At 47.2% G+C, this 19,396-nt stretch overlaps 1 long non-coding RNA gene across 2 annotated transcripts in view; it reads right to left on the bottom strand.

Annotated features, from left to right (window-relative positions):
• LOC110293669 overlaps positions 1-19,396 on the bottom strand; it is a 46,474-nt gene that overhangs the window by 24,782 nt on the left and 2,296 nt on the right. The window contains exons 2-4 of one of the 2 annotated variants that reach the window (XR_002377833.2): positions 3,518-3,733; positions 2,398-2,434; positions 520-591 (exon numbers count right to left, since the gene is read on the bottom strand). This is a non-coding gene — a long non-coding RNA (uncharacterized LOC110293669). Of the gene's footprint in view, positions 1-519; positions 592-2,397; positions 2,435-3,517; positions 3,734-19,396 lie in introns of those variants that run through there. The other variant, XR_002377832.2, reaches the window with a different exon arrangement.

Consider the following 19,396-nt stretch of genomic DNA (forward strand, 5'->3'; position numbering starts at 1 on the left):
ACTCACTTTGTAGACCAGGCTGGCCTCGAACTCAGAAATCCGCCTGCCTCTGCCTCCCAAGTGCTGGGATTAAAGGCGTGCGCCACCACGCCCGGCTGAGGTCTTCAGCTTTAACTAACTTAATTCCCTATGTGGAGACTAAATTACCCTACAGAGAAAACTGTTAACATCTATTCTGAACCAGCATTTAGGATGGGTATTAGAACTTAACTCAAACAGCTGAACAATTATTTACTGAGATCCTAATATGATGGGCATTATTTAAAAAAAAATACACACACACACTTTTTAACAGCCTCATGAACATACTCCTAAGTATCCCTCAGAATATCTACCTCTTATGAGACCCAGCATACATTCACTAAGTCCCTAGGAAGTCCAGCAGAATAGTCCTCAGGCCTAGGTCATTCTGGAACACCACTGGCACTGCCTTTAGCGGTTATTACATTTTAAACAACTATATTAGTTGATTTTCTTGTAACCAAAAGCAGACAAAAAAGCAAGGAAGGAAGAATTTGCCTTGGTTCATAGTTGGAGGCGACAGTACCTCCTGGTGAGGAAGACATGGCGGTAGGAGCAGTGTTCACCTCTCTGCAGACCAGGAAACAGAATTGGAACAGGAAGTGGGGACAGGCTATCAACTCCAAATTTAGCCCTCCAGAGATACACCTTTAGCTAGACCCCACCTCCTAAAGGTTCCACCCAATAGCACTATGAGCTAGAGAACAAATATCTGAACAAATGGTTCTGTGGGGGACATTTCACATTCGAACTATAAGAGGGACCTTAGGAAACAAGTCTCTATAGCAGTAGTTCTCAACCTCTGAGTCACAACCCCTGTAGGGATTCAAATGACTCTTTCACAGGGATCACATAACAGATATTTACATTATGATTCGTAACAGTAGCAAAATTTCAGTTATGAAGTAGCAACAAAGTGAGCTTATGGCTAGGGGTCACCACAAGATGCAGAACTGTATTAAAGGGTTGCAGCATTAGGAAGGTTGAGAACCATTGCTCTAAAGAAGCAGCAAGCATCATACAAGAGAGCTTTTGTATCATACAACAAACATAACAACCCGATGCATTGGGCCTAACCAGTCCCCAAGTGCAAATAACAGTCCCATTTCCCCAGGGTCCTGGGCCTCCAGCTAACTGGTGAAAAGAATTCCCCTCTTAAAGAGTTCCCTTCTAGTCAACTCCCATGTACCTCCCTACTGGGTAATTCTGGATGGTTTAAGATTGCCACATGATTCCCACAAATCAACGAGACCACTACTCAACACAATGACAATCAACCAAACACCACAGCGACAGAGTTTCGCAGAAGTGCCACACTGAGTGTCCAAAACAGAAGGAGAATTCCTTTGCTCTGCTAAAGAGAATAGCTCTCTCTGTTAGTTAGTTGGACTTATCTTGAGAGGTCCTGCACCAGGGCTTCAGTGCACTGTGCAGCTTCAATGGCCAATAAGCAAGCTCTCTGAGTTATATATATATATATATATATATATATATATATATATACATACATATATATATATACATACATATATATATATACATACATATATATATACATACATATACCAGCAAGAGGTCTAAGTGGGGCTTGCTGTGGAGCCAGTGATTGGCCTTGGCCTTGCATGGGACTGTGACTGAGTGAGCCGAAGCAATCCTGAGCAGATAGATCTCAATGGAAACAGGGAATCCCTGTCTTGCTGATTCTATTCCCCCAAAGTCTCCATCTGCCTCTCTCCATTTCTACTGCCAGTATCACACAAGAGCAACTCATAACCATTGCTTATCTTGGATATTATAATTACCTTTCCTCTCAACTCCCTAAATCCACTTGAGCCCCGCTAATCTACTCTTCACCCCGCCACAGGGCCATCTGTTAAAATCGGCTCATGCAGCCCACTAGCTTAACGTGAATTCCATTGGCAGAGGACAAAATTCACAATCCTACTGCCTTACTGTGTTACATCCCTGAGGCATGCACTCTGGGTGCGCAAACACTTCCCAGGGGAAGTAGGAGAGTCCTAGACATCTTTTTCTTTGTCCCATCCATCATGCAGCGGCACACCTACCTCTTTGTGCACTGGTCGACTTGCACAAACAACACAACATAGAACTCTTTGAGGTGCAATGAAAGCCCTATTATCTCTCCTGGTGGAAGGGCCCAACCTCTTGGAACTAGGATCTCTTAATTGCACAGAAACTTGAGAATCGAGGCAGGAAGCAAAAGTTCCCCAATTTGGTCCCTGAAAGTGATGATGAGAACCCAAACCCACTTTCAGCCCTTGGCTCCCAGATCCATGCATTCTGTCCCTTGGGACATACTATCACTTAAGGGTCTTTAGGGATTTAGATTACCTTAATTATGATGGGAGGACTTACCACCAGTGTGGATGGTTCCGTGCCATGGTCTGGGAACCTGCACCGAATAAATAGAAGAAAGTAAGCTGACCGCACATGGTCATCCCCTCTGCTTTCTGACTGTGGATGCATCATGGCGTACATACACATCCTGTGGGTGCATTATGACCAAGCCTGCTACTCCTACCACCGTGACTTCCCAACCATGATGAACTGAGGCAAAATTGATCCCTCCTTTAAGATGCTTTGGTTAGGTATTTCGTCCCGGCAATGAAAAAGGCAAGTAAAACACCCACAGAACCATCCACACCCTATCCCCAGACTCCCTATCTCGGATCACACCATCTTGGTTTTTCCAGTCTTCTGACCAATTCCCCAACCAAAAGTCTTTGTAGAAACTCATCTCTGACTGTTTCTTGACAACCAACCTCACACCTTAAACCATTTCCTTATGAAAGACTCCTCGATATGTAGTCTTTTAGGTCTACTAATATATTGAGCAGACCCATCCATGAACTAACTCGGGGGTTTCCCTCCATCTTCAGGCCATAGGAATCTCCTGACAAGGGAATAGATATGAACTGAGAGGAAGGTATTGGCTCTGTCAAGTTGGATGACACAGACAACTAAGCCGCTTGTACCTAAGCTTCTGAGCCTGAGTAGATCTGATTCTAGTACACCATTCCATCCTCAAAGGACTGCACATGTATCCCCTCAAGCAAGGACTTAGTTATGCTAATACCTAGCGCAAAGTGGAAATCTCTGGCCATACAGTCACTTGGTCATCCATGGTCAGGTGCTCAGTCTCTGCTGGAGTCCAGTAATACTCCAGGAACTGGTCTGAAAGCATCAGGTAGTTCTTTGCAAGTGTGCCCATAGCCTTATCCCATAACTCAAAGCATTTTCTCTGAGTCTCCTAATGAAGGTTGCCGGACTCTACTCCAGATCCCTCCAACACTACTGGATTGCATGTCATATGGTCCAAGAGGGACAGGGATGTTATTGCACCTCAGACTTGCATCTTTTTCACCTGGACCCACCCAAAACTAGCAACCTCCTAGGCTATTAGTCAACAAATCAATTAGAACACCATTATTCCCAAGTGAGAATCTAGTGCCTCATAAATCCCAAGAGGACCTACCAAGCACGATACTTCTTCCTCCATGGTTGGAAACTCAGTGGGCAAGACCTCTAAGCGTGTCACAGGTGTGCCGGCTCCTGAATCTTTGCTGGGTTTATTTCCTGTGTCTTGATGTACATATCTCCTATGAGGGCATCCAAGTCCTTGTCACTTCCTCAATCCTTCCTGGGATTGAGGGAAATGATGCCATCAGCAGAGGGGACCAGCATGGTGGATCTGGAATGTCAAGATAATCAAAGACCCTTTAGACTATAATGTAACAGAAAAGAATCAACATAGCCCCGAGGCAAGACAGTGAATATATATTGCTGTCTTTCCCATGTGAATACAAACCGCTTCTAATCCTTTTTCCTGATGTGAACTGAAAAGATCAAACGTGGTGTATCAAATGCTGGAGGCAACAGTGATCTATTCTAGTGAAGATACCAAATCCAGCAGAGAGCAGCTACAGCTGGAGATGTCATCTGTTTTCCACAGTCTGTGTGCTGGCTACTTTTATGATGACTTGACACAAGCTACAGTTATCTGAGAGGAGAGAACTTCAGCCTCCAGAAGATCAAGCAGTAGGCGAGTCTGTAAAGCCTTTTCTTAATGGGGGAGAGCCTAGAAGACTGTGGATAGCGCTCCCCCTGGGCTGTCGGTCTCAGTAGAGCCATGATGAGCAAGCTAATAAGCAGCATCCCTCCATGGCCTCTGCATCAGTTCCTGCTTCAAGGTTCCTGCCCGTGTTTGAGCTCCTGCCTTGATTTCCCTCTGTGATAGACTGTGACCTTGAAAGTGTAAGCCAAATAAACCCTTTCCTCCCCAAGTTGCTGTGGGTTATGGTGTTTCATCATGACAATGAAAAAAACCTAAGGAAGACAGCCCATCATCATAGACTTAAAACAATCTGAATGTTTCTTGAGTCCAGCCAACGACTGGTGTGGAATGTGAAGTCCCTCTGAAAAATGACTGGGGGATAGCCTACTGTAGATACTTCAACCACCATTTCTAAGTGCTAGCTCAAGGGAACTTGGCCTCCTCTTTCCATCAAAGGACTCGGTGTAAAAGGTAGCTCAGATCTGGAAAGCGAATCAAGAGTCACCATTTTTCTATGAGAAAGGCTGCTATGGGCCTCTGCCTTTTTACCCATCTAGCTCCTTCATGATGACTGAAGTCAGGCAATGCCCAGACTGGCTGTTCATGTCTAGCACCTTAGCTATCAGCATGGGGCCCTTGGGACTAAGGTTTCTCGGCTGCTACTTGGCTCTACTGCTTGATGCGGTGACCAAGTCCACTTTCCTCTGTCTGTTCTCTGCTAGCCTCTGCTATTCTCAAGCCCATCACTGCCCCGCTCATCAGGAACCCCAGCTCCCTGCCAATATCTCTTACCACCCATCCTTGTCCAGAGAAGGTAGCCATGCAGAACCCTTCAGAACTGAATGCCCCTGGTTAGAGCACCCCTTGCTTCTTTAGGGATGAGAATGTCCTCTGGACCATTCAAGAAAACATAGTTCATGACTGTCCAGTCTCATGCCACAGCTCAGATCCTCTGATTGGGTCATCAATACTCTACCAAGACAATTTCAACACCACCCTTTATTTACTGCAGGTGTGAACCCCATGGGGACATCCCAATAGCACTATAGCCCTGATAGCAAGTGTCTGTATAAACAAAGGACTCTATAGTTTTTAGGAAAATATTTTGTTTTGTTTTGTTTTGTTTTGTTTTGTTTTGTTTTGTTTCAAGACAGGGTTACTCTGTGTAGCCCTGGATGTCCTGGAACTCACTCTATAGACCAGGCTGACCTCAAACTCACAGATATCCACCTTCTTCAGCCTCTGGGTGCTAGGATTAAAGGCAATGAGCCACCACTGCCTGGCAGGAAAATATTCTTATGTCAGTAGCTGACACCCTGATCCATACTTGGGTTCCTACCCCTAGTCCCACACAAGTCCCCCACCTTCAGCTGCACCCACATGGCTCCCGCTGCTGCAGAGCTGCAGCACAGGTAGCTCTTATGTGAATAAGCTATTTCTTCATGGAGTCAAATCTGGACTCCCTTGAGCAATCTAAGCTGACTCCTGGCCTGACTCAAATTTATTCCTCCATTTCTACGTTGACCTTAAGAGTTATATGTGTGGCCAGGTGTGATGGTACACCGCTTTAATTCCAGCACTCAAAAGGCAGATGGGTCTCTGTGAGTTCAAAGCCAGCCTGGTCTACAAAGCAAGTTCCAGGACAAGTGGGGCAGTTATACGAAGGAACCCTGTCTCAGAAATCAAAACAAAACAGAGTCATATGTGGGCTGGGGGAAATGGGAGAAAGCAAAGGAAGTAGAATTTTGATGTCAGGAATTCGTGTAAAATTCGGGAAGGGCATGGCAGCCAACTTGTAATCCCTTGGAAGTTGTAAAACTTTGGAAGGCAGAGACTGGAGAATTCCCAGAACAAGGTGGCTTGCGAGATCATTAGCAGTGAGCCTTGGGTCAGACTCAATGAATAAAGCAGAAAAGCAGATGAGGGTGACCCAACACCAACCTCAGGCCTCCACATATGCGCTATGTGCACGTGTACCTACACACCTATGTGCACACGTACCTACACACGTGTGAGCCCACAAACACATGAACACACACACTCACACACAAAAATGAAAAACCATTAACACAGAGTCATATGTACAAGGATACAGTTCTGGGTCTAGTGATCCATACCTGTGACCCCAGTTCTAAGGAGGTGCAAGCAGAAGGACCAGAAATTCAAGGTCATCCTTGGTTGCAAAGTGAATTCAAGGCCCACCTGGGATACATGAGAGAAACTTGACAAGAAAGAAAGAAAGGAAAAAAGAAAGAAAGAAAGAAAGAAAGAAAGAAAGAAAGGAAGGAAGGAAGGAAGGAAGGAAGGAAGGAAGAAAGAAAGAAAGAAAGAAAGAAAGAAANAAGAAAGGAAGGAAGGAAGGAAGGAAGGAAGGAAGGAAGAAAGAAAGAAAGAAAGAAAGAAAGAAAGAAAGAAAGAAAGAAAGAAAGAAAGAAAGGATCATATGTTATCCAAAGTTGTAAGCAGGCATCTGTAATCACAGTGGCAGGGGCTGGGGTATTGTGAGTTCAAACTAGCCTGGATTACATAGTAAAACCAGGTCAAAAAAATAAAGAAAGGAAGGAAGAGAGAGAGGAAAGGAGGGAAGAAGGGAAGAAAATGTGAAAGGGAGAACAAGGGAAAGGGGGAGTGGAGGGGAGAGGAGGGAAGGGGGATATCATACATTTAAAATGAGTCCACCTTGAAATGGAGGGAGCCGGGTCCTTTACTACCCGGAGGAAAGCCACCACTTACCAACACTCATGGGAGCAAGAACTAAACTTCTCCTCAGCTCCACAGAACGTTTAAATTTTTCTGTTACGGTAACTATTGATGCTTCCAGTCACTCCTGTTTCCAGAACAAGCTGGTCCAAACCTCCAGAAAGTGGAAGATAATTCGGGCCTCTTCCTTTGTCGCTCTAGAATTAGCCCACCTCCTGAACTATAGGAAGTAGAAATGTCCTTCCTTTCTAAGGTAAGCCCCATCCCCTCACAGACCTGCGGTCAGAGCTAAGGCCGCAACAAGCCAACAATCTGATGTTAATGCACTCTCTCAGGTCCAGCTCTGTCGCCCTGAAGACTTCAGGTGGTTTCTAGCTTGTCAGCGCGCAGGCCAGAGAGCACTATGGACTCTTAGAAAAGTTCTCCCTTGGAACCTGGGGAACATGATGTGAGTCTTATCGAATTATTCTCTAGGTCAGTGTTCTCAATGTTCCCATCATGGCGACCCTTCAATATACTTCCTCATGCTGAGGTGACCCCCAGCCATAAAATTTTATGGCTACTTCATAACTATAATTTTGCTACTTTTATGAATCGTAATGTAAATATTTGATATGCAGGAAATCTGATATGTGACCCCTATGAAAGGGTCCTTAGACCCCCACACACAAAGGGGTCACGGCCCACTGGTTGAGAACTGCTGTTCTAGGGCTTGTTTTTTGCACCTGGGGACAGTTTCTAGTTTCTCGGGCCTCAGAAACTCAGAAACAAAAACTGGAGCAAACCACAGCCTGAGCCACACAGAAAAGGAGAGCTGTCACCGACGACACCAGTGTAGCAGCGGTCCGCTGTCACAGATGCTTTGCCGCCTTAGCACCAGCCCATCATCTGTGCAGCAGATGCATACATCACGGGCTGCTAAACCAAGTAGAGCTAGGCAGTCCCAACCCTGCTCGCCTAGAGCTTACAGTCTAATGGAAGAAACAAGTGCTCATCAGATAACCAAACAAATGAGTGCATAATTGCACACTGTGAGAAATATTCCAAGGGAATATTCGCCACGCATTCTAGGAGAGCAAATGAAGAATGAGCTGACTTGAAGGCGCCTCTGAAGGCTTAACATTTGAACTGACATCTGAAGCATGAGTAGGAGTTAACCAAGCACAAAACAGAAGGGTGGAGAAGGCACAGTCCCCGCAGATGGTAACACAGGTGCTGTGGCGTTGGGGGAGGGACAGGAACATATTGATGAAGTAAAAGGTCAGCCCAGACCACAGGGACCAAACGGGAGCCTGCAGAGGCATAAGACCGGAGAGACAGGCACTGTGGCCTCAGAAAAACTGTAAAGATGCTAGTCTTCCTTTTAAGAGCCAAGAGAGGCAGGTGAGGGGGTTTGCACAGAGATGCTATGTGACCTGACAGAGGTTGGAGGGGCTCACTCTGTCTGCAGTGCAGACAATAGATTGAAAGGAGCAGGGACAGAAGCAGAAGTGAGTTAGGGGCCCTCCCTGGGAATCCGGGGAAGGATGATGGAGGCTTAGACTGTGGGTGTACAATCAACAGGACTGGGTGATGGGTGGATAACAGGCTAAGAGCAGCTGCTGCTGGCATCTTGTGCTCTCAGCATCTCATAAAACTTGCAAGGTTCTTTTGGTTTTGAACAATGGAATCCCATCTCACACGGGTGGGGTGGGGGGCTGGGGGCCCAGATTTGGAAGTGCCTGAGACGGGAATTGCATAAAGTCAAAAGTGCCCTTGGAAAACTAAAGCCACTCGCAAAGTACAGTATCCATGAGTTTGTTTATACAGCCATGAACAGAAATTTTTAGGCACACTAAAGTTAGAGAGCCGCTGAGCTAGAATAAAGCAACAGAAGGAAACCCATATGCAAATGTCTGGGCATTCAAATCACTTGCCTTTAAGACAAGGACTCAAATCCCAGGGAGTGAATGAGGAAATGGGGAGGGGGGAGGTCCAAACAGGAGATGTGGCAAGAATTTTCTTAAAGCCCTGCCTTAGCTGAAAAACATACCATCTTGGTTTGAACACTGAGCCTTTGTGACTGTAGTACCTATTAGTGTGTGGCCTGGGTGTAGGAGCTGAATCCCAGCATCTGCTCATCTCCATCTCCAGGTCTAAGCTCAGACAGCTCAGATCCTCTGGGACCCTTCTATCAGCACAAAAGTCAAGAACAAAGGACTCTGACAAACCCCCTGTTCATCCCAGCTGAGACCGTATACCTGTGTCACCTGCTCCTCATGCGTTGGTGGGGCTCTGCCCCTTGTTTGTCCACTGCCCGATGAAGCAGACACCATCTGAAGCCTTGCCAGCACCAGGCCAGAGGGAAAGAGCTCTCTCTGCAGGCTTCACAACACGATTAGATGCCCGTGCATGGCACAGAGTCACTTCCATGCGCAGCTCATTGGCCAGACTTCATCACAAGGCTTCACCCAACCACAAGAGGGCCAAGAAGTGCAATCCTTCCATGTGTTCAGCAGGTGCACAGCCAGAAATATTTGACAAACAACACTAATGACTTCCACATGCTCTAAATGTACAGTGACAAGAGAGAGGAGAGACGAGCCTTAATTATTAAGTCTGTGTTTGGATCCAGGACCCTGTGTAACCATGTGGCTGAATAAAATTTGCCCGTTCATGCCCCAGGGGGCAGAGCCCATGCCCAGAAAAATTCCCAGGCAGCATTTGGATGTGCTATCTTGGAATTAAAGAGGAGTCATTAAAGGCTGCTGACAGCCAGGGCTTGTCTGCATATCTCTCTCTCTCTCTCTCTCTCTCTCTCTCTCTCTCTCTCTCTCTCTCTCTNTGTGTGTGTGTGTGTGTGTGTGTGTGTGTGTGTGTTCATGCATGCACCCAGGATTCTAACATGAGAAGTTGTAAGACTGGATCTCTGTCACCAAAGATCTCTGATAGTCCCTGGAAGTACCTGGCTGAGGACAATGGTCATACAACTGATTCCTTGCTCTCAAGGAACCCCCACGATGATGCTGTGGGAATCAGTGTCCAGTGGTCAGCCTCGGCCTCTTTCCCTGACATCATGATACTCCTCTTGCACAGTGGAACCTAGTCTCCTCCTTCACAATCATGCCTGTCACCATGCTCTCATCAGTAGTGTGTGGCAGGAGTGAAGACCAAGACTTAAGATGACAGTCACTTCCACTTCCTCCCTTTGGGAATCCAGTGAACTGAGTGTAAGAGAGCCAGATTAAGTAATTAAACACCATGTGGATGGGAGCCCTGGAGAGTGGGGAAACACTTGATCCCAGCTTCAAAGGGGCCCCCAGCTCAGCCCAGTCACAACAGATAATGCAGAACTGACTAGAAGAGCCCAACCAACCCATAAAACAGAAAGGAGAACTCCAGTCATTTTAAGTCGCTATTGTCAAGGCACAGTTTGTTACACAGTCACAGACAACTGAAAAACACTCACTAACTAATGTTGATTCTGAGGAGATACAGAGAAAGAATATCTAAGAACACATGAAAAGGTGTTCAACAACTGGGCTCTCTGGAGCAGCCTTTGAAACGGGGGTTTCAAAGAATGAGTTCAACTGGACAGGAGTTGCACTCTGGAGATTCCTATAAGGAAAGGAAGAAAGTCAAAAGCGAAGTTCATCAAGTGTGCTCACTAGAGGATGGGGAGGGTGGGGAGGAGAGTGGAAGAGTAGATTGGAGGTACCAATCGCAGTTAGACAGAAGGAATGCATTCTAATCACTGTGTGGGGAGTTCATTGTAACATGCTTTTAGAGGGAGCTAAGAAGAGAGGCTCTCAAAAGCTCAAACATGATGCAATGATAAAGACATGAGAATGCTAACTGCTCTGGTTTCATCAGTATACCGATTGCATATGTGCTCAAACATCAAACTGTAGCCTGGAAGCAAGTGCGACCATTGGATGTCAATCAAACATATTTATTTATTGAGAAAGATGGGATTGGACTTGCACACGTGATGGTTCGTTGTTGTCAACTTGGCACAAACTAGTCAACTGGGAAGAGGAAACCCTAGTTGACAAAACATCTCCATCAGATTGGCCTGTGGGCTCTATGTGTGGGGCATTTTCTTGATTGCTAACTTCTGTAGGAGGGCCCAGTCCACTATGGGAAGTACCATTCCCTAGGCTGATGGGCCTGGGCTGCACAAGAAGGGTGGCTGAACATGAACATGAGAGCAGGTCAGTGAGCAGTATTCCTCTGTGGGTTCTGCTTCAAGTTGATGAACTGTCACTCGTGTGAGAGATAAAATGAACCCCTTTGTCCCCAAGTTGCTTTTAGCCACAGTGTATCCTCACAGCAACAGAAAGTCTCTAGAACCGCACCTAAGACCAGTGACAGACCTTTGAGTACTTTGCAGCCACAAAGGAAAGCATTATCCTAAGCTGAGTTAAGGAGACTATGCCTTCATCAGCCAGCATTAGCTGCTGGCTATTCCAAGAGAGGTCATCACTTGAGTGGAGGTAACTGCCTGCTGTTTCCCGGTCTCCATGGAGGGATGTGGCTGGGCACACCCAGCAACTGACATTCTCAGCAGCTGAAGATAGAGGTAGCATCCCCTGGAGAGGAAGGCAGGCATAAGAACACAACCCCTTCTGGAGGTGAGCCCAAGGCACTTGAACTGAACTAGAGAGGCTCCCTGTGAAGGGAGGAAGAAGAGCTTCCAGGCAAAGGGAACATCGAGAGCAAAGAGAGGCTTCAGTGTGAGAATAAGCAAAGCCACCGCCAGCAGAACACACGGAAACTGAGATAAGAGATGAAGCAACATCGAGCCGAGAAATGTGGGTCTTCCCGGAGGCAACAGGGACTTACCGAAGAGTTCTAAGTAAGGCAGAGACTGGTAAGCCATCTCTTTCAAAAGATTTCCTCTGACAGTAAGGTGGAAGGTAAACCAGTGAGGTAAGACCAGAGGATCTAAGTTAACCCCTTGCTCCTGCCCACAAGCTGGGCCCCGCATCCTCTTCTTCATGGACAATCAGGTTATATTGCAGTCTCGTCCATGTTACTGGCCTGGTGGCTGGCTGTGTTGCAGTTGCTACATAGTGCATGGTATCTTGAAAGGTCCTTGCACCATTTGCATACACAGGACACCTATAGTCTTTAATAGGAAGAAAGTGAAGGTCAACTGCTGCCTAGGTGACCTAGGGTGTCAACCCAAATGTCTGTGTCCCAGGTATCAGGATCCCCAGCCAAACCGTGACAATTCAAAACAATTCTATTGAAAATTCTGTTTTCTCTGGAAATCCTTTACCCTGATCCTGGGTTACAGCTGTTTTTCCACCCTCCAGCTGTAGGAGAAATTTTTTTGTTGTTGTTGTTTGTTTGCCAGGAAACCCTCCCATTTCCACAGCTCATTATAGAATTAGTGATGAGGGGCTAAAGAGATGGCTCAGCAGTTGAGAGCACTGGTTGCCCTTCCAGAGGGATCTGGGTTCGATTCCCAGCACTGGCATGGTGGCTCAATTGTCTATAACTCCAGTCCTAGGAATCTAACACCTTCTTCCAGCCTCCACGTTCACTGTACACACGTGGTACACAGATATAAATGCAGGCGAAACACCCACACGCATAAAAGGAACAACTTTTAATTTTTAAAAAGTAGTGATGGATCACCTTAGCCTTTCATTGTCTTTGGCCCCAGCCACAATCATCTAATTCTAGAGACTGTCGTCACTACCTCCTCCGAGCCTCTCAAATATCAGAGAGGCTGCCTACCAGCAAATCCGCATCCACCAGTATCCCACCCTACTTCACCACTGCTAAAAGTTTTAACAAGCCACTCAGAGGCCATTAGAGCCTCCACCCACCACTAGAGACGGGCTCTCGTTACCAACAGGCCGGTGGATAATCCAGCTCTAGATTCCCATTTTAGAGTCTGTTTCCTAGGAACCACTCCCAGCACCAACTGTAGTAGTAGGTCAGGTTCCCTAGAAATAGATCAAAGATGGAGATTTGCATGCAGGGGATTTACTGGAGAGTGAAAGCAGGGACATTAGTCAAAAGGAAAGAAAGCCGGACTGGGCTGAGTGAATCCTTGAACCCTGTGCATATGCATCGCAAACGGCAATCCCTTGGAAAGTTCTAGAACAGGTATGACACTTTAGAGATAGACCGAAATTAGGTGATAGTAAACAGTCGGTGAGTCGGAACCGCCTCCTGGGAGGAATATAAACTCTAGGAGAGGCGGTTCCATTTATCAAAAGGCAGTTCTGGGAGAGAGACCATTGGATGCTATGGGCAACCAATGCTACTATCCCTGAGAACTAAACCATAGCAACCTCCTCAAGCCGCATTAGGGAACTCAAGAGGAGAATGGTGGTTGGTATTGTTCCTGAGGTCAAGTGCTCCACTGGGCTTGTCCACAGGAAGTCCCAAGAGACTACGGAAGTGGGGTGTTCATTCAGTGATGTAGTGGGAGGAGTTTCATGCAAGAGCTAAAGGAGGAGGAGAAGCAGGAGGGAAGATGAGCCTCTGGGTCATTCTAATTCTCCAGAATGGGTGGCTACTCAAGGAAACAGTGCCTAAGATAAGTTGTCTTTTAGAAGCACAGCTTTGCCAGGCATGGTAGAGACACACACCTCTAATGTTGGCACTCAAGAGGCAAAAGCTGGAAGATCTCTGTGAGTTTGAAGCCAGCCTGGTGGTCTATGTAGTGAGTTCCAAACCAGCCAGGACTACAAAGGGAGACCCTGTCTCAAAACAAAGAGAGTCTACATCTTTGAACACTACTTGCATTTGCACTGCTTGTATATGCGATAATGTATACAGATACATGTACACACACATACACACACACACACACACACAGATGCACACAGTTCTCCCAAAGCAAGAACTCCAGCTATCTGCTGCTAATAAGCAGATCTCTGTCTGAAACCACGTCTTCCTGCACACCTGTTGACCGCAAGTGCACCAGCTGGAGTCCCAGCTCCACGTTCAAGTCTATGCAGACTCCTGGGAGCAAGAGTGATGTCACCAAGAGCAACCAGCCTTCACTGATCACCAGCTAGCTACGTTTACAAGTTTGTTCATTCCTCCTCCTAACCCCATGAGACAGGTGCCTCTATTTACCCATTTCCCAGAGAAGGAAGCAAAGGTTCCAAGGAGTGAGACCATTTGTCTGTGGTTTGTGCAACTGGTTGGTGTCAGAACTGGAACCAAAATTCCAGTTAGGGTGGTGATCAAGGCAAATAAGGACACTGAGGATTGAACCAGCAGCTGATACAGTGGCACATGCCTTTAGACCCAGCACTCGGGAGGCAAAGGCAGGAGGATATCTGAGTTTGAGGTCAGTTTGGTCTACAAAGCAAATGCCAGAATAGGCAAGGCTGTTATACAGAGAAACCCTGTCTTAAAAAAAAAAAAACAGAGACAGAGAGACAGAGAGAGACACAGAGACACAGAGAGACATAGAGAGAATATTGAACTGGCTCATTCGTTCATTCATTCATTCATTCAGGAAACATTTATGGAGGACCTACTGTCCCAAGCACTTGAGAAACCTCATGCAGCTGTAGCCACAGACAGCCGTTCCCTCATGTAACTCCCTATAGAGCGGGAAAGAAAAAAGAAATAATGAATATAATATGTCAATACTCATTTGAATATTTTAAATGTATAATGGATTCTCTGGTCTGCCCCAGTTCCCCACTTTGGAACTGAGACTCCTCTCCCTTGTTATGGGAGTGTTGGTGGATGGCCATTCAGCAGTCTCTCTGCAAAACTGCTCTGAAAAGGGAGCTGCTTCACCTACAGCTACTCCCTTCCCTAGGAGAGCCTTCATCCCATGTCTGGTCAGTAGAGAATCACAAATGCCCATGCCCTGTCTTAATGCCTAGCCGCTTTGAAAGCTCTCCTGGATCCCAGGTCCCTGAACATCAGCTCCAGCCTTTGCTGTGACTGCATCAGATGGCAGCCCTTCCTCTGTCCTGGGCTGCTTCCTTCACAGGTCTGAGAGCCTTTCCTAGTACACTCCCTCCAAGGGAAATTCTCTATCACAGTCTCTTTCTCTGTGTATTCAACCTGCTATGGGAAGGGTATCTTCTAGGGGAGGGAGAGGATGGCAAGAAAAGAAGCAAAAATCAGCAGAGGAAGAAGGATCAGAGGGCAGGGCCCCATAAGGCAGCAGGCTGTGAAATCAAAGAAGATACTTGAGACAACCTCATTAAGAAGTGATATTTGAGCAAAGACTTGAAGGTGGTTGTAAGGGAGTTACCCACGTGGAAACTAGGTGGGAAAACATCGGGATGACCATGGTGAGATGGGATGACACAGAACAGTGCACATAAGAACTTGCTGGCCACTATAAGGTCCTCCGGAGGACCTGGTCTGAAATGAACCCTCCCCAGACTTCTATAGAGACCAAGAGCAGAAGCAGAGCCACCTGCCTGGAAGTCACTGCAGAGAGCCAGCTGAGGAGGACGCACCAGGGTGGCAGTGACCGGTGGCAAAGGGGGCTCAGAGGTACGCTTTTAAAGTGCAGCCTACATGTTTGGCCAATGACTGGGTGCAGGAAATGAAGAGAACACAGGACCCAAGAATAACCATGACCTTTTCTTGTCCTGAGATGGAAGGTCTCACCAAGACCTCAGACAAGGAAAAACCCACTGGAGAAGGTTCAGAGGAGACCTGATGTGAAAGCTGTTGTAGTTGAAATTGACAGAGTCACACCCATAGCACAGGAATGCTACCCAGCTGAGGGACAAAGGCTAGTGTTCCAAATGGGAATGACAGATGGGGGTCAGAGGCACAGTGGAAGTGGGCACAGGGACCCGGCTCTATAATTCCATCCCATGATGTTCCAAGACTCACAACAAGCTCCTGTGACCTCTCAACTATGCCAGGGGCCGGCGAACATATACGCAGAGAAGGTTCAGTGTGAAAAGTGTCCAAGTGGACATTTGTGACTCAGATGAGGGCTCAAATGCTGTGTCCCTGCATATGGAGGTTGTGTGTCTGTCTGTCTGTCCATATGGCCATAAAAATCCAGCACCTTGCAATGTAAATAAGGAGATGATGCCAGCCCAGAGCCTGGTACCCAGTAGTCTCCCATTGTTATGGAATGTGTAGAGTAAGCAATTAGCTGCTGTTGGTATTTAAAACATCAACAAATGCTCCTTGCCTGCTCTGAACCACATGGGTCCCCTTAAAGTCTTGTACAAATGACTCTAGAACATGAAGGTGCCTGAAACTCCCAAGTGCCCAGCTCTTCCCTGCTGTATCTGCCCAAGTGGGGGAACTCCTGTCACTGCTCAGGAGGGCGGAGAGTTAACTCTCCTTTTGCCATTAAACATAATCAGGGAGAAATCTGTGTGAAGCTTGGCGCTCTGGCCGGTAAGTGATTCCCCCAGAACAACAGATAAAAGCCCGGCACTAAAGTGCAGCCAGAAACGATGTGTAATTGCCATGAAAGAATCTTTGAATCTACACGCTGCTTTTAACTTGGGAGGCTTAAATTACAATTAATAGTTCCCTTGTAGGAGGGGGGATGCAGAGGTGGGGGTGGGGGAATAGAGGAATTCGAGGCCCTTGAGCTCAGAGCCCCAGGCTCCATCTAAGCGCTTCAGTGTTGGGAGGGGGTGGCTAAATAGTACAGAGAGAGGAGAAAACTAAAAGTGTAGCTTTCTCGGGGTCTCAGGAACCCTGATGGGTTATATTTCTTTTTTTTAATTTATTATTATATGTAAGTACACTGTAGCTGTCCTCAGATACTCCAGAAAAGGGTATCAGATTTCGTTACGGATGGTTGTGAGCCACCATGTGGTTGCTGGGATTTGAACTTGGGACCTTCGGAAGAGCAGTCGGTGCTCTTAACCACTGAGCCATCTCGCCAGCCCGGGTTATATTTCTTACAAGCTCTAAACATACTGCTTTCGGAAGAATTTCCTGGGTACTCCTGAGCGGTGGAGCCCCTCCCAACAGTACCCTGCAATGTTGCAAATAGCCAGAACCCACTGCCCCCATTTTGCAGATGGGGAAACTAAGGAGACCCCTGGAGTATAGCTAGTCTACCTGCAATTTCCCAAACTAGGAATGTCCTGGGAGCTCCTTCCTCCCACGATATCCTAGGGTAAACATGTTCAGAGATGGAAGGGTATCTGTCTGCTTCCATACCATAGGATGAACTCAGCCCACTTGCTTGTTGGCCGGTCCTTTTTTTTAAGCACCTAACCAATGAGCCAGATTTGGGGTTGGGGTGTGTAGCTCAGTGATAAGGCCTGTGCCTAACATCTGTAAGGGCCTAGGTTCCAACACCAATACTACAAAAATAAAATGAAAATAAAAAAGGATAATAAGAACCAGGTAGTAGCCGGGCGTGGTGGCGCACGCCTTTAATCCCAGCACTCGGGAGGCAGAGGCAGGCGGATTTCTGAGTTCGAGGCCAGCCTGGTCTACAAAGTGAGTTCCAGGACAGCCAGAGCTACACAGAGAAACCCTGTCTCGAAAAACCACAAAAAAAAAAAAAGAACCAGGTAGTGAGTGATGCACGCCTTTAATCCCAGCACTCAAGAGGCAGAGGCAGGCAGATCTCAAGTTCAAGGCCAGTCTTGTCGTCTACTACAGAGTGAGTCCCAGGACAGCCAGGGCTACGCAGATAAATCCTGTCTCAAACACAGCCCACCAATAAAAGATGACAATAAGAATAATTTGCTGAGCCATTCAGCCCTTCCCCTCCCCCAACACCCTCCTCCCATGGGCCTCTTGTGCTCCCCTGAGGAAACCTTCAATGTCATCCTCAGACCTGGATCAGTCCCCGATATCTTTGTCTGACTCAGTCTAGGTGTCCCCTTCTGTACTTTATGCCCACCCCACCCCCTCTCTCTATTGGGTAAAGCCATTAGGCCCAAGGCTGTAGACAGCTTCTATGGAGGAGCTGCAGTTAGGCACAATCAGAGGCCAATGTGCTCCTTTAGCTATCCACCAGGAACGGAGGGGTCTGGTCTTCAGAAGACACCACCAACACTGTGAGAAGGGGCCCAGAGGAGCGACCACACCATTCATTCCCAGAGCTTGCTGAGGGACTCCGACTCTGGTGTCAGTGGGAATTCTGAAGCTCCCGGTACATGAGCTCATGCGTGGCCGAGTGCCCAGCCCTGTGCTTCACGGCTTTGGAATGTGTTTTCTAGGCTGGCCTGCCTTGCTCCCCCCATCTCGCCACAGCAAGGGCTGCTGTCTGCTCTCGGCTCTTCAAAGCCAGGCAAATTCCAGAAAGGGTTTTTTATTTTTCTAATACTTACCAAGTCTTGGGTGTGTAGTGTGTGTGTGTGTATGTGTGTGTGTGTGTGCACTCGAGCAAGCACATGCATGCATGCACACATGCAAGCAGTATGCATACAAGCACCCAGGTCTTGCCCAAGGGGCAAAGCCCCTGTGTATGTGCATGGCCGAACCTGTGTGCACCTGTCTCCAGGCATGAGTAGACACCATGGGCATATCTGTGTGTGCTTGTGTATGTAGTGCGTGTATTCTGTGCATGAGTAGTTTTAAAGGAACGCAGTGGGATCCGCTTGGGGCCCTGTGTAGCTGAACCTTATTTATAGCTCTCCTCTGTCTGCTTCGTTTCCTCTAACTTCCCTGCAGAATGATATGAATGAAAATGACACTATTGACTATCTGGGTAACCATAAAAGACCTTATAGAAATAAGATTTTTATAGTTTGAGGACTGGGAGAATCAAAAGACTAAGAGTTATGGACTCACAGGAGAGGAGAGAATCAAGCCAAGGCGGTCGGAGGGGTCCCTGGGTGGATCGTCTGTGGGTTTTTTTTTTAAAACAAACTCATATAAATAAAGTGATTGTCTTGAAAGAGTTATGGGAGCCCTGAAGCTGGGCAATATCCCTCCTGCAGAGGCGGAGGGCAGTTTGCTCTCTGCCTGAGAGGAAGCCCTCCGCTTTAGCTGAGTTCCTGCTCCTGGCCTCCCCAGAGAGGTAGAAGAGGCAGCCACAAGCCCGACGCTGCCCTTTTGTCTCCTGGGGACCTACAGGATTTGACACATTAGTTGTTGAGCTCCCCACCAGCTCTGTGCCCTACACTGGGTGCCAACCCTGAGATCAAAACTACAGGATCTGTCCTTCCAGACTTAAGCAGAAAGGCCCCTACGACCCCAGGAAGGCACAGCATTTAAAACATTCCCTCTGCACCCACCCCCGGCTCCCTAGGAAGCTACAAGCACAACCCTGGAGACACCATGATCCATCTACCTCACCAAAAATTCCAAATCCAGTACCGATAAGCTTCAGCAACGCCCACTTAGAATCTGTATTTTCAGAAAGGAAGCAGAGACACCCTGCCCCCCTCAGAGTTTAAAAGACATGCCCACAGTCGATCGGTACGTGGAAACCAGGGTACACTCACCTACCCAGGAAAACAGGTACAGACAGGAGAGAGAGGTTCTGAAGCCTGGTGATCAAAATTCAGATTTTGGCCAGGTGGTAGTGACCCACACCTTTAATCCCAGTGGGAAGCAGAGGCCAGCCTGATCTACAGAGAGTCCTAGGGCAGCTAGAGCTACACAGAGAAACCCTGTCTTGAGGGAGAAAAAAAAAGAAGAAGAGGAGAGGAGAGGAGAGGAGAGGAGAGGAGAGGA

This window comes from Mus caroli, chromosome 4 (assembly GCF_900094665.2).
Source record: "Mus caroli chromosome 4, CAROLI_EIJ_v1.1, whole genome shotgun sequence".
NCBI classification, from domain to species: Eukaryota; Metazoa; Chordata; class Mammalia; order Rodentia; family Muridae; genus Mus; species Mus caroli.